This window comes from Lethenteron reissneri, chromosome 65 (genome assembly GCF_015708825.2).
Source record: "Lethenteron reissneri isolate LAM-NWPU_2019-01 chromosome 65, ASM1570882v1, whole genome shotgun sequence".
In the NCBI taxonomy this organism is placed as follows: domain Eukaryota; kingdom Metazoa; phylum Chordata; class Hyperoartia; order Petromyzontiformes; family Petromyzontidae; genus Lethenteron; species Lethenteron reissneri.
In genome coordinates, this window is record NC_083843.1 from 13,037,272 (window position 1) to 13,052,506 (window position 15,235).

General features: G+C 52.5%; 1 protein-coding gene across 1 annotated transcript in view; it reads right to left on the reverse strand.

Moving 5' to 3' along the window:
• The window catches only part of LOC133359677 (zinc finger protein 271-like), a 185,557-nt gene extending 176,132 nt beyond the window's left edge, over window positions 1-9,425 (reverse strand). Inside the window, exons 1-2 of the mRNA XM_061578189.1 lie at window positions 9,360-9,425; window positions 8,981-9,046 (exon numbers count right to left, since the gene is read on the reverse strand). The gene's annotated coding sequence lies outside the window, so the exon portion shown is untranslated. The remainder of the gene's footprint in view (window positions 1-8,980; window positions 9,047-9,359) is intronic.
• Window positions 9,426-15,235: the final 5,810 nt, after the last annotated feature.

Here is a 15,235-nt window from a genome sequence, read left to right on the forward strand (position 1 = left end):
GGCCGAATTATTAAAATCAATTTAGGGAAAAGGCCTATATATGTAGTGCCTGAAAGTACGCGTCACGCGCAGAGGTCGGTGTGCGCGCACGCAGCGTACAGTGGGAGCAAATAAGGACACGGGGCGCCAATTGGCTGGGCGTCGTTGTTGTTGTCGAGATGTGGGGCGGCGCTGTCTGAGGATGGTAGCAGGTGGCAGGGAGTAATTAAGGACGCAGGGCGCCGATTGGCCGAGAGGGTGTTGTTGTCGCGGAGTGGCGCCGCATTGTCGGGAAAAACATGCCAGGTGCCAGCGTGGGCTGGAGGCAAGTGGCGTCGCGGGGGGTGCCCCAGATTCATTGGGGATTAATTGGCTCGGGGATAAAAAGAGGGGGTTTTGGAGGAGACAGGAGTTCGAGCCTGGGAGGAGACAGAGGATGGAAGAGTCGGAGCAGCAGAGCTAATAGCAGTGTAGGGTAGCAGTGGAGAAGTGTAGGGTAGCAGTGGAGCAGTGTAGGGTAGCAGTGGAGCAGTGTAGAGTAGCAGTGGAGAAGTGTAGGGTAGCAGTGGAGAAGTGTAGAGTAGCAGTGGAGCAGTGTAGGGTAGCAGTGGAGAAGTGTAGGGTAGCAGTGGAGAAGTGTAGGGTAGCAGTGTAGGGTAGCGGTGGAGAAGTGTAGAGTAGCAGTGTAGAGTAGCAGTGGAGAAGTGTAGAGTAGCAGTGTAGGGTAGCAGTGGAGAAGTGTAGGGTAGCAGTGGAGAAGTGTAGGGTAGCAGTGGAGCAGTGTAGGGTAGCAGTGTAGGGTAGCGGTGGAGAAGTGTAGAGTAGCAGTGTAGAGTAGCAGTGGAGAAGTGTAGGGTAGCAGTGGAGAAGTGTAGGGTAGCAGTGAAGTGTAGGGTAACAGTGGAGCAGTGTAGAATAGCATAGCAGTGGAGCAGTGTAGGGTAGCAGTGGAGCAGTGTAGGGTAGCAGTGAGACGAGGAAGCCAGTAGGAAGCGGCTGGAGTGTGGGAAGAGAAGCTGATGTAGTTACGACAGAGTGGGACGGCGGAGCTGATAAAGGAGCAGCCGAACTGTGGCAGAGAGAGTGGAGAGGAGAGTCGACGGAGAAGTGATGGGGAGCGAGTGAGGCCCGCGGAACGCGGCGAGCGAGCGGAGAGCGCGGAGGAGAACCGTGGATCGGTGTTAGCTGGAGGAACGTTGATCGAAATATGCGAAATTAAGTGAAGAGGAAAGACAAGAAGCTGTCGTGTCGAGCACTACATATACACAACACTAGGGACACAAAGGCGGCCGGGCGTGGTGCTGTCCCACCCTTAATAGGTGCTAACAGTACTTGCCCCCAGTCTGTTAAGGCTATACGGGGGATCTTTATATTTGTGTTAGGCGCTCACTAACAGCACTTGCCCCAACATTCTTTCCAGGCCATATGGGGGATCTTTGTCTTTGTGTGTTCGGAGCAAGTTTGAGTGGCGTGTAGTCGTGGGAGTTGAACGGGCGCCTGCTGCTACTGACAGTCGTTGACTGCGGTGGGACAGACGCTGATAGACACACAGAAAAGACAGGCGGACAGACACAGATGAGAGGAACACAGAGACAGATACAGAGACGACAGACAGAGAGAGACACACGCAGGCGAACAGAGACACAGATGTTGAATCGAACACACTTAACTCGCTCCATTTAAAGAAATTCCTCGATCTTTGCCCATCCCCAAAAGTCCTTATTTCTATTCATTTCATTGTGGTGTGTACTGGTAAGCAATGTGGGATATCGATGTACACAGATATGAAACAGATCAGTAGCCAAGACATCTTTCATACTCATTAGTTCTTTCGGTAAAGTCACGTAGGTACAAATAAATAAATAACGTTTCGATCGCAACACAAGCGTTCGTCCTCAGGCGAAAAAATCCAGACATTGTCGCGGCAGAAGAAACAGTCACGTGAGCTATGGCACGTGACATAGATAAGGTGCCCCCCCCCCCCCACCGTTTGCCAGGGGGTGGCGGTGGCATCCACATTGTAAATGGGCGCTAGGGTGCTGGACGTGCCCGTGCCAGCCCGTGCCACCATCGCCCTGCGCGTCCTCACTCTCCAAGGAAGTGCCACCCTCCCCGCCCCCCCTCCCCCCCCCGTGGCTCGCCCCGCTCAGCCAAGCATTGTTTTAATGCGGTGGGCTCACGTGAAATTGATTTCTGTAAGACGAAGGTACTGTGAAAACCCACTCGCTATACTCTTACAACACGTTCCTTCAGAGTGGGCAAGTAGAAACTTGGTTGGACGGCGCATTCGTGCGATCCGTGTCACACGGCGCAAGCTGCGTGGGGCGGCGCGTCACATGGTGCTGAGCCCTCCCGAAGCGCTCTATGAAATACAAATCGAGGGCGTGGCTATGCACGACAGACAAATAATCCCTGGTGGGCAGTGTGGAACTGTTGTTCCTACCTGTATAAGTGCACAATTTCATATATCTGCTGCACTTGCCGTCGTTTTCATGCAGGGGGCGCTGCACAAACGACGGAGGCACAGGGACAGACGTTCGATTACGTTGGAATCGATCGCAGACGGCGGTCTTCTCGCACGGCCAGCTGTGTTGCCTTATCTCGATCCCGCAATCCCAAACGGGTGAAAGTCCGCATGGAACCGAACCCCCAGCAAGGCCATCTACTTAATGACGAGAGAAAATTCACACAAATTTTTTTTTTTATGAAGTTTTTCAGATGTAAAATGATATAAGCTTTTAATTAAGAAATAAAATTATCTAATTCGAAACATAATACTATTCAAACTTCAAAACGGAGCATCGGGTGCTTGCGTGAATGCGTCGTTTGTGTGCAATTTTTTTCGTGACTTTCCTGGCCCAAGGCGGTAAATGGTTGTTCGGAGGCGCCAAAGGCGGTCCGGCTTGCTTCAACCCATGGTTGTGAACATCCAGACGTTAATCGGCAAGGAGCATTTCTAGTCCTCGTTCGACAAAATCTACGTCAACAAATTATCATTCGTGTTGTAGAGAATGTACCTCCTACACGTAACTTTTGAGTGGTATGCCTTGTAACTGATGAATGATCCGAGTGTGCTCCCCATTTCAAAGACAATGAGTTGCTCCAGAGGCAGACACTTCCTGGAAACACAAAAATACAACAGGTCTCACCCGAGTTATCTGTACAGGTTACTTCCAAAACACACACTTTGTCCTAACATCACTTATTAAATATTTGACCCTTATAAACAAAAAAGTATTAATTCTAAATTGACAGGCATATGAACAAAATTGAATTACTGCACCGAAATATACTGCATCAGGTTACATCGTATTAACAAGAAGCTTTACTTTTTGGTTCTTTCGGTGAAGTCACGTAGATATAAATCAAATAAATCCAGTTTCGAACACGACACAAGCATCCATCATCAGACAATCGTGTTGTCTACAAGGTTCCAATCAGATGTGGACGCTTCATCTGTTAATGTCAAGAGTGAGTAAAAACGATCGGTATTACCTTGTTGTCGCGGCATCTCTTTAGAAAGGTGAGAGACTCGATCATGTGAGCCTTCTGGTCTCAGTCTGTTAAAAGCTCTAACAGATGTGTGGAAACGCTCCCCGTAGAGGCAGTTCAATCTTGATTTGAAGCTTTCGTTACTGCAGGAATCCACTCCTAATTTACGAAGCTATTTAAAAAACCATACGCACCATCTGCTTAACAGTGTATGTACAACATATTATTGCATCATTCAAAACGAGTAGGCCATTGCATGCTGGCGTCTGGGTCAAAATGTAGCAAATTCTAAACAATACCTACAAACTCCACAACTGACATGACACATCAACCATCGCCCCCTACTGACAGGCTCTCGTCCACATGCAGGCCGATGCAGGGCCACCACCTTGTGCCACACAGGGGCAGCTGCTACTTGGGGATTCTCTTCGAGTGTTCGAGATGAGATACAAAACTCCGAATTGCCGAGGCGATTAAGCAGGCACCATATAAATGCAATTATGATAACATAGTGAATGCTTGGGAGCTTTTTGGCTCTCGCTTCTGGTTAGAGACCTAACCAACCCACAGGTCCACAAAGACTGGCTGCTCTTACTCTGCAGGTTGAACCTATGAATTGAGTGTTCAACTTCACGTTCTTGTCATTAAAGGCCTGTGACAAAGGTGCATCTATTGGGGCGACATCGTCTCAAGCTTACGCATCTACCGGGTCTCCATTTGACTTTGTCTTGTCTCGGAGGAAGTCCACCCACACCTCCACTTCCACAAACTGCTGGGAGTTGCCTTGCTCTGCCTCACAGTCAGAATTCTCCTCCTGCTTCACGTTGCCTCCATTGATGTGAAGGTCCCATTTTGGAGTTGAATCCTCATCTTCACATTTTACCATCACTTCTTCGCTCTTCACCATCACTTCTTCACATTTAACCGTCACCTCTTCATATTCCACCTCGATACCATTACAAGTGTCCAAGCTGGGATATTCTTCCGGTTCTTGTTTGATGAGGGATGGGCTCATTGCGGCATTTTGAGTTTCACAAGCTGTTTTCAGACTCCACTCCTTGTGGATCTTCTGATGCTTGTGTGTTTTCTGGTGGACATGAAAATTTGATGAAAGTGTAAACGCCTTCCCGCACGGAGTGCATTTGAAGGGTTTCTCTCCCGTGTGTGTTCTCTGGTGTGCTACAAGAGGAGATGAATGTGCAAACGCCTTCCCACACACACTGCACTTGAAGGGTTTCTCTCCTGTGTGTGTTCTCTGGTGTGCTGCAAAAGGAGATGCATGTGCAAACGCCTTCCCACACACACTGCACATGAAGGGTTTCTCTCCCGTGTGCGTTCTCTGGTGTGCTATAAGAGAAGATGAATGTGCAAACGCCTTCCCACATACACTGCACATGAAGGGTTTCTCTCCCGTGTGTGTTCTCTGGTGGGCTACAAGATGAGATGAATGTGCAAACGCCTTCACACACACACTGCACTTGAAGGGTTTCTCTCCCGTGTGTGTTCTCTGGTGTATTACAAGAGTAGATGAATGTGCAAATGGCTTCCCACACACACTGCACTCGAAGGGTTTCTCTCCTGTGTGAGTTCTCTGGTGTATTAAAAGATTGTATGAATCTGAAAACGCCTTATCGCACAGAGTGCATTTGAAGGGTTTCTCTCCCGTGTGTGTTCTCTGGTGTTTTTTAAGAACAGTTGACTTTGAAAATGCCTTCCCACACACACTGCACTCGAAGGGTTTCTCTCCCATGTGTGTTCTCTGGTGGGCCTGAAGGACTGATGGCCATGCAAATGCCTTGTCACACACAGTGCACTTGAAAGGTTTCTCTCCTGTGTGTGTTCTCTGGTGGGCCTGAAGAGCGGATGGCAATGCAAATGCCTTGTCACACACAGTGCACTTGAAAGGTTTCTCTCCTGTGTGTTTTCTCTGGTGGGCCTGAAGAGCGGATGGCCATGCAAATGCCTTGTCACACACAGTGCACTTGAAAGGTTTCTCTCCTGTGTGAGTTTTCTGGTGCTGTGTCAAGTTCCCAGGATGATCCGTGCTGTTTGCACGCTGGTCCCAATGTTGCCCTTTTTCACCGAGCTGCGCCAAGTGCATTTGCTCCATCAGATCAATTCTGCAGAGGAAGCAACAGCTGCAGACAGAAACAAATGATATCCACACCATCGACACGTCAGTATCGAGGCACAGAGGAATGCATATATAGTCACACGTAACTTACATGTCTATACTTGTTAACATATTTATGATGTAATGAAAAAGTTTCCTAAATTCATCACACGGGCTGTGATTGCACACAATGAGAGGGCAAATGGTCATCAACATGCCTGGAAGCCCTAGTATCTTCAAAATGAATGTTAACCCAAAACTCCGAGCACACAATTTCGGCTGTCTGGCTTCAAAAGGAATATTTATGAAAGCTAAATTCAGCTGAAATAGCAAAGGGCATTGAAAATAATATTTGTGTTATGCAGAAATGTATAAATTAATGTTCAATCGCAACTTCGAGGTGTGAAGCCAGGCTCAGATGTCCTTGACTGCTGGGAAGAACAGTTCAGAATTCAGCTGCGTGTGTGCTGTGGTAAACTTCCTGACTCCATTCTTACAAAGAGTTCCAGAGGAAAGCAAAAATAAACTACTGGTTACATTTCACCTCCGTGCTCAATAGAGTTGATAGACTTTACTGCAAATACAAACTTTACACTGTCACAAACTCAAGAGGTGGAGCCAGGATTTTCAGGTAGGGGGGGGGGCAACCCCTCCAGCAAAGAAAAATGATAGGAGTTGTTAATAAGTAAGGAGTTGTTAGTAAGGTGTTGTTAGCAAGGACTTGTCCCTTGCTTTTATTCCATGCGTGTGATTGGCATCGCGCTCGCTGACGGTGTTTGACTTCAGGGAAGTCGTGTACTGTATACGCAACTGCGCACAATTCTGTGAGTTGCTTGTAACTGCCGTTACTTATTGTCAATTATGGACTCGGACTGTTGTCCTATCATCTCAGAGTCCCTGGCACGTAATAATATGCCACACGGTGGCAGTGGGGGTCGCGACTATTTTCAGCTCGCCACGCCATTCCCTTCCCGAGTTGCCAAAATCGACATTACATAAAAGTGGGTTAAGGTTAAATTTCCTTCAATGAAAAACATCTGATTTAGTTAAATTCATTTGTTTCGGCTTTTTTTCTTTCTTGCATCAAATTTATCAGGGTTTTTCAGTGAAATAAGGGAATATGAAATGCATCCAAGACAAGAATACGAGTCCCAGGCGAAATGAGGGATTTCGATAGGATCGTTGGGGGGACACGTGCCACCCCACCCCCACTGTCACGCACTGGCATGGTTCACAGGTGGTGGTGTGTCCAGACCCACGCCTGGCCACCTTCATGTGCTCACTATTAATGCTTCCTCACTCCATTACGTAATTCATTGAGGATCAATCAACACAGCCCTGGCAATGTTGATTTGGAGTTTGCATGTCTCTCTCTCCCCCGTGGTCGCGTGAATTTCCCTCCGGATCCCCGGTTTCCCCTCCACAAGTACAGTGAGAGAAAAAAATTAACCGTAAAAACAAAGTTTTTCACTATAAATCCTTTATATGCGTGGCATCGGGGCGGCTAGAGTCCTCTCGTCCTCTGGCTTGAGATGGCTGCCACCTATGGGTCAGATGATTGTGCCAGCATTAACCATTTGGTAAATAAATATTTAAAAAGATTTCCCTAAACAGTGTAAAATTTTGGGGAAAAAATTTCACGAAAATTCATTGTCACGCACAACGAGTCTGTGTGCAAAATGTCAGCTCGATTGCATCACGGGAAGTGAGTTAAAAAACGACCAAAAGATTTGCACGGTCCTAAGCAAGCAAGCAAGCGAACTTAATATAAAGAATTTTAAAAGTATTTGATCCCCTGCTGATTTTGTACGTTTGCCCACTGACAAAGAAATGATCAGTCTATAATTTTAATGGTAGGTTTATTTGAACAGTGAGAGACAGAGTAACAACAAAAATCCAGAAAAACGCATGTCAAAAATGTTGTAAATTGATTTGCATTTTAATTAGGGAAATAAGTATTTGACCCCTCTGCAAAACATGACTTAGTACTTGGTGGCAAAACCCTTGTTGGCAATCACAGAGGTCAGACGTTTCTTGTAGTTGGCCACCAGGTTTGCACACATCTCAGGAAGGATTTTGTCCCACTTCTCTTTGCAGATCTTCTCCAAGTCATTAAGGTTTCGAGGCTGACGTTTGGCAACTCGAACCTTCAGCTCCCTCCACGGATTTTCTATGGGATTAAGGTCTGGAGACTGGCTAGGCCACTCCAGGACCTTAATGTGCTTCTTCTTAAGCCACTCCTTTGTTGCCTTGGCCGTGTGTTTTGGGTCATTGTCATGCTGGAATACCCATCCACGACCCATTTTCAATGCCCTGGCTGAGGTTATCACCCAAGATTTGACGGTACATGGCCCCGTCCATCGTCCCTTTGATGCGGTGAAGTTGTCCTGTCCCCTTAGCAGAAAAACACCCCCAAAGCATAATGTTTCCACCTCCATGTTTGACGGTGGGAATGGTGTTCTTGGGGTCATAGGCAGCATTCCTCCTCCTTCAAACACGGCGAGTTGAGTTGATGCCAAAGAGCTCAATTTTGGTCTCATCTGACCACAACCCTTTCACCCAGTTGTCCTCGGAATCATTGAGATGTTCATTGGCAAACTTCAGACGGACATGTATATGTGCTTTCTTGAGCAGGGGGACCTTGCGGGTGCTGCAGGATTTCAGTCCTTCACGGCGTAGTGTGTTACCAACTGTTTTCTTGGTGACCATGGTCCCAGCTGCCTTGAAATCATTGGCAAGATCCTCCCGTGTAGTTCTGGGCTGATTCCTCACCGTTCTAATGATCGTTGCAACTCCACGAGGTGAGATCTTGCATGGAGCCCCAGGCCGAGGGAGATTGAGTTCTTTTGTGTTTCTTCCATTTGCAAATAATCGCACTAACTGTTGTCACCTTATCGCCAAGCTGCTAGGCGATGGTCTTGTAGCCCATTCCAGCCTTGTGCAGGTTTACAATCTTGTCCCTGACATCCTTGGAGAGCTCTTTGGTCTTGGCCATGGTGGAGAGTTTGGAATCTGATTGATTGCTTCTGTGAACAGGTGTCTTTTATACAGGTAACAAGCTGAGATTAGGAGCACTCCCTTTAAGAGTGTGCTCCTAATATCAGTTCGTTACCTGTATAAAATACACCTGGGAGCCAGAAATATTTCTGATTTAGAGGGGGTCAAATAATTATTTCCCTCATTAAAATGCAAATCATTTTATAACATTTTTGACATGCGTTTTTCTGGATTTTGTTGTTGTTATTCTGTCTCTCACTGTTCAAATAAACCTACCATTAAAATTATAGACTGGTCATTTCGTTGTCGGTGGACAAACGTACAAAATCAGCAGGGAATCAAATACTTTTTCCTTCACTGTAGACAGTGAACACCGCCAGGCTGTTGACAAAGCCTCACCTTGTTGTTGTTGTTGGCAGGTCGCGCTGAAGACAAGAGCGGTATAGCAGCTCAAGCGGGATTGGCCTGGTATAAAAATAAAATAACTGTGAATATTTAAAATAAAACAAAGTTACAAAGTGGCAAGCCGTGTGAAGACAAATTAAACTTAAGCGAGAGAATTGAAACAAACGCGATCAGGCGAGGGCAGGAGGCAAGGCCCTGTGTGGCTAGGCCCCGCGTTGTAAGATCCAACCTGGACATCGCTTCCATGCTCGCCGCTACTCAATTGACACCCCTACGAGAGAGCGAGGCTCTACCTTGGTAAACAACGACAACAACAACCACCACAACCGCCACCAACACCACCACCACAACAACCACGATGAGAATTTCTCACCTCGGATTTCAGTGCACGGGCGGAGCGGCAGCTTCCTGTTGCGTCGTGACGTCACGCGGCAGCAGGTGACATGACGTCACTTGCGGGGTACGATAACGCTCCCCTCCCACAATGAGCGGCTCCGTACGTGAATATATTATGTTAATGATGGCGGCCCACATGTCAGTGTTTCTGTTTTATTTGGTATAGACTATAGAGCCCTGTGAGCCATTCGGCTCTTGAATCGGGTGCAACCGCAACAAACAAGACAACATCTTGAAGTGACAATGCGCAAACAGAAAAATCCAGGATAAAACTGTAAAGTCTCCCAGAAAAACCGCACCGTACACACAACGCTGTGCAAAAATCCCGTGGGTGCAGAACCAGTCAGAATAACTCGCGACGGCTTTCACAAATGTATTATGTTAATGAGCCACCAGTCACCGGGCGGAGGTGACGTCACGCTCAGAAGAGCGGTGGTCGGGTGAATATATTGGTGACATGACGTCACTAGCGAGGTACACATCCCCTGGCGTTTGACGCCGATGAGGTCATGCTGAGCGGTGACGTCAGAGAGCGGGGTCAGAGTTCAAGTTTGTTGACAGAAGGGGAGCGGCAGTGTCGTGGTGAGCGCTGCGCTCCGCACCGACCAGCCGAGTTCCATTCCCACTCATGGCCAACACCGCCAGTGACGACTTTCTGAACCGGTCCTGAGCCTCCCCTACGTCGACTCCGCCTCAAACGAGTACCCGGTGCGGTGTGTAAACATCGCCACTGGGGAGACAAAGGCGGCCGGGCGTGGTGCTGGCCACCCACCCCCTCGTGTGCCGTCTCACCCTTAATAGGTGCTTGCTAACAGCACTTGCCCCAACATGTGCAGGCTACACGGGGGATCTTTGTCTTTGTGTTGGGAGCAAGTTTGAGTGGCGTGCAGTCGTGGGAGTTGAACGGGCGCCTGCTGCTACTGACAGTCGTTGACTCCGGTGGGACAGACGCTGATAGACACACACACAGACAAGACAGGTGGACAGACATACAAGATGAACAGAGAGAGACAGAGACGACATAGACACAGGCAGAGAGACACACATGCGACCAGAGACACAGACGGACAGAGACATGTTGAATCGAACTCACTTCACTCGCTCCATTGAAAGAGATTCCTCGATCTTTGCCCATCCCCGGAAGTCGTTCTAGTTTCTATTTATTTCATTGTGTGTGGCGTGTACGTGTAAGCAATGTGGGATATCGATGTACACAGATATGAACAAGTTCAGTGGACAAGTAAAAATAATCGTGACGTTCCGATCACGACACGAGCGGTCGTCCTCACAGGCGAAAACATCCCGACATTGTCGTGGCAGAAGTCACGTGAGCCACAGCACGTGACATAGATAAGGTGCCCCCCCCTCTCCCCCCCCCCCCCGGTCAGCTGAGCATTGTTTTAATGTGGTGGGGCTCACGCGAATTTGATTTCTGCAAGACGAAGGTACTGTGAAAACCCACTGGCTATACGCTTTTATAAGCGCACAACTTTATCTGTGATGAACGCTGCACTTTCCGTCATTTACATGCAGGTGTAGGGGTGTCAGGGGAAGGATTCCCACCAATAGATGGGTTAGTGGGAGGGGTGATCGAAGAGATATAAGGAGAGAACGGGCGGGAAGAAGGGGCCTTTGGCGGGAACGAGATTGGGACGGCTGGGGGACAGGTGTGGAGAGAAGGAAAAGAATAAAGGACGAGACCCCTGCAATCTGGTGTCGGCTCCTACTTTACATCTGGTGGCAGCGGTGGGATCTCATGGCTACAAAGAAAAATCCCCGCGGGAAAGAGCCAAGGGAGGAGGAAGCAGGGGCCGGGGATCCTTCCCATCCCGGGCAACAAGGGGGCCTGCTATCAGAAGCAGCAGCAGGGGGCCCGGATCGCCTGGAGGACACCATGGAGGACCGCATGGCCCGCGTGGAGAGGGCACTCCAGGAGCTCCTACAGAGGCTCCCTATGGGGGACCCGCCAGCACCGGGACCCCCACCCCCACGCGTACTACGGGAGGAGAGGCCACGGGACCCGGAGGCCGACCAGCCGGCCGGGCAACCAACCTCGTCACGCCAGCCGCCGCCGGTCCCGCCAAAACCCCCAGGGCTAACCACCCAACAGGGAGAGCAGGTGGCCGGACGGCCGCGTCGGCTGGGGCCCGTCGACAAGTTCGTGGCTGAGGAAGAAGACTGGGAGGAGTTTGTCCGCCGATTCGAGGCTGCCTTCCACGCTCTCGAGTGGACAGACGAAGAGGCACTACGAGCGCTGCCATCCGTTCTGGGCAAGGAAGCACTCGCCTCTTACACCTCCCTTCCCTCGCACAGCAAGACCACGCTACAGGCGGCCTACGAGGCTTTGGGGGAGATCTATTGCCCGGCGGAAGGGGCCTTTAAACGGTTCCAGGATCGCCAGCGAGGGGCTAAAGAATCCCCTTTATCCTACAGGGGTGCACTGCTCGTGTTGGCGAGGAGAGCTTTCCCTCGCCTGGCTGAAGAAGCGCTCGAGGATCTCGTGGTCGAGCACCTCATCGCCTACGCTTGCCGCGCCGGCGTTGTAATGCCGTGGTGACGCCGGGGGAACGCACCTCGCTGTGGGCTGCCCGGACCATCCAAGCCCACGAGCAGGTCATGGGCCGGGCGCCACCCGTGGGCCCGGTAGCTGGCGCGGCGGGGGGGAACAGCCGAGCCGTTGCCGCGGCACTACTGGGTCCAGCGACACCAACCGCCGAACCTGCACCGTCGCCACAGGCTGCCTGTGGAGCAGCTGGGGACGGACCCCCGACGTCTGAGACGGAGCCATCGCTACGGGAGGTGTACGCGGCGATCCGGGGACTGGCGGAGCAGAGGGACCAGGGGCGCGACCAACCGCCGCGTCGCTGGCAGCCGCCTCTACAACATCGCGCCGAGCCCCCCCGACGGAACGCCCCGTGGGTCTGCCACCGTTGTGGTCGAGAGGGGCATGTGGCGAGGGGGTGCCGCACAGAGCCGGAGGCCGCCAACGTTACCTGGAACCCGCCGGGGCCGAACGCCGACAGGATCCAGGCGAGTGACGCCTTCCCGCCCGGCCTCTCGGTCGGGCCGAGCAATTATAATTCCGACGCCGCGAACTTACCGGGAGTCTCCTCGGGGTGGGCGCCGTCGGTGTCGTTCCCCGGTCCCCATTGTCCGGGTCGGGGGAAGGGAATCGCGCCGGGGATAGCGCCGGGGCCTGGGATTGCGTCGCGACCAGGGGTGGCGTCGCGACCCGGAGTGGCGTCGCGAACGGACGTGACGTTGCATCCGGGAGTGACGTCGCGGCCAGGAGTGGTGTCGCGGATCGCGCCGGGAATTGCGCCGGGGCCGTGGACCACGTCGGGGATCGCGCCGGGGCCGGAGACCGCGTCGGGAGTCGCGCCGGGGCCGGAGACCGCGTCGGGAGTCGCGCCGGGGCCGGAAGGGACGTCGCGGGCGGACGTGACGTCGCGGGCGGAGGTGACGTCGCGGGCGGAGGTGACGTCACGGGCGGGCGTGGTTTCACCGGCGGGCGTGACGTCGCGGGCGGGCGTGACGTCCCGGGCGGGCGTGACGTCGCGGGCGGGCGTGACGTCCCGGGCGGGCGTGACGTCGCGGGCGGGCGTGACGTCGCGGGCGAGCGTGACGTCGCCGGCGGGCGTGACGTCACCAATTGCCTGCGACGCCGGCGAGTTGCCAGGGGCAACGGCCCGGGGGCGGAGGCAGCCCACAAGATTGACAGTGCGCCCTGAAGCAGTTCCACGGGCCGCCTCACCACCGCTTTGCGGCAGATTGAGACGGAACCAGGGGGACCACGCCCCCGTGACAAAGGGAAGGGAGGGGAGAAGGGAGGGGCTCACGGGAAGGCCCACCCCCCAGTCCCCACTGCCCCCTACAATGGGGGGGGCCCCCCACACCACAAGGGGGGCCCATCCTACGTCACCAAAGGGGGGCAATTTGCACCACACAGAGAGCCCAGCCCGCAACCCAGGGGTAAGCCCACACTATGTAACAAGGGCGCGTTCACCCTGCTGCGACGCACTCCAAAGGGAGGAACCCCATCTTCAGTCCATTCACATCCATCCCCCATCATTTCACCATGCACCACAGGATAACGAGACGCCGCCTGGTCAGTGGCCGGACTCAGCCACACAATGGAGGAAGCTGGCAAGGCGGGTGGTAGCGGCCACGTCAGGAACCTCGGTCCTGGTCGGTGAAATCGCGGGAGTGTCGGCACGTATCTTGGTTGATACGGGGGCATCAGCCACGATCATCTCGAGCACCATGCACGAGATGCTGCCGGATAAAATCCGACCTTTAGTCCCCGTCAAGACAACGTTCATTGCAGCAAATGGAGGCAGCATGGGCTTCCTGGGCCAGGTTGAAGCCCCGATACAGATTGGGCAGCTTTCGGTAGCAGGACCCATCCTTGTCTCCGCAACATTGCCCGTACCCTGCCTGTTGGGGACGGACTTTCTGAGGCGGATGCCAATGAAAATCGATCTGGCCAATGGGCGGGTGGAAGTCCAGGGAACGCATCTCCATTTCCTAAAGGCGGAGGGAGCCAGCCGGGGAGTACCCTACGTGCAGGCTCTGGTCAGTAAGTCTGTCTCCATTCCCCCGGCAGCCCAGATGCTGATTCCGCTGCAATATCGGTCTCCCCTCGTGACAGCCCGACCAGACTCACCCATCCTGGTGTCTCCGGCATCAGCTGCCATGGATCGCCATGCGCTGGTGGGGGCCGAAACTATTGTACAGAGGAACCAGCATCTGTTCATTCAGGTGCTGAACATCTCCGATAGAACAGCGACGGTGCAGGAGGGAACAGTTCTGGCCCACGTTAGTCCCTTGTCACTAGGAGCCCCAGGGACAAAGCCCGAGCTTGTAGGCAGCATCAGCCAGTCCGAGGACAGAGGGGCCGAATCGTGGATGGACCAGCTGGCGGGGCCTGAGCCGGGATTGCCGCCCGACCAGAAACAGCAGCTGCACTCATTATTGCATGAGTTCTCGGACGTGTTCAGCCGGGGACCGTTCGACCTAGGGCGCACAAATCTGTCGCAGCACCACATTAACACGGGAGATGCCGCACCCCTGCGCCAAAACACATATAGAATGAGCCCAATGGAAAAAGGGCACATTCAACAAGCGGTGCAGGAGATGCTGCGGGCCGACATAATTTCTCCATCCTCGAGTCCCTGGGGGGCACCGGTGGTCCTAGTCAAGAAGTCAGACGGGTCACTGAGATTCTGTGTGGACTTCCGACGCCTCAATGCCGTCACGCTGGCCGACGCATATCCCCTACCACGTATTGACGACTCATTGGATGCACTGGCGGGAGCAAAATTTTTCAGTACGCTGGATTTATTGTCCGGGTTCTGGCAGGTCCCACTAGACGCGGACTCCCGGCCTAAAACAGCGTTCCGGACACCACAGGGCCTGTTCGAGTTCAACTGCCTGCCTATGGGCCTCCAGACTGCGCCGGCGACGTTCCAACGCATAATGGAGTTGGCCTTAGCAGGCCTCCAATGGGAAACGTGCCTCATCTACCTGGATGACGTCATTGTCTTCAGCCGATCATTCGAGGAACACATTGACCGATTACGTCAGGTATTCCTGCGGTTCCGGAACGCGAACTTGAAGCTCAAGCCGTCGAAGTGCCACCTTATGCAGTCGTCGGTACGCTACTTGGGCCACGTCGTCAGTGAGTCTGGAGTGGCTACAGACCCGGAAAAGACGGCCTGCGTGAGGGCCTGGGCTGTTCCCACAACGGTTCCAGAGGTACGCCGGTTTGTGGGTTTCGTTTCTTATTACCGCCGGTTCGTACCCAACTTCGCAACCATTGCCAAGCCCTTGCACGTGTTGACGGCGAAGAAC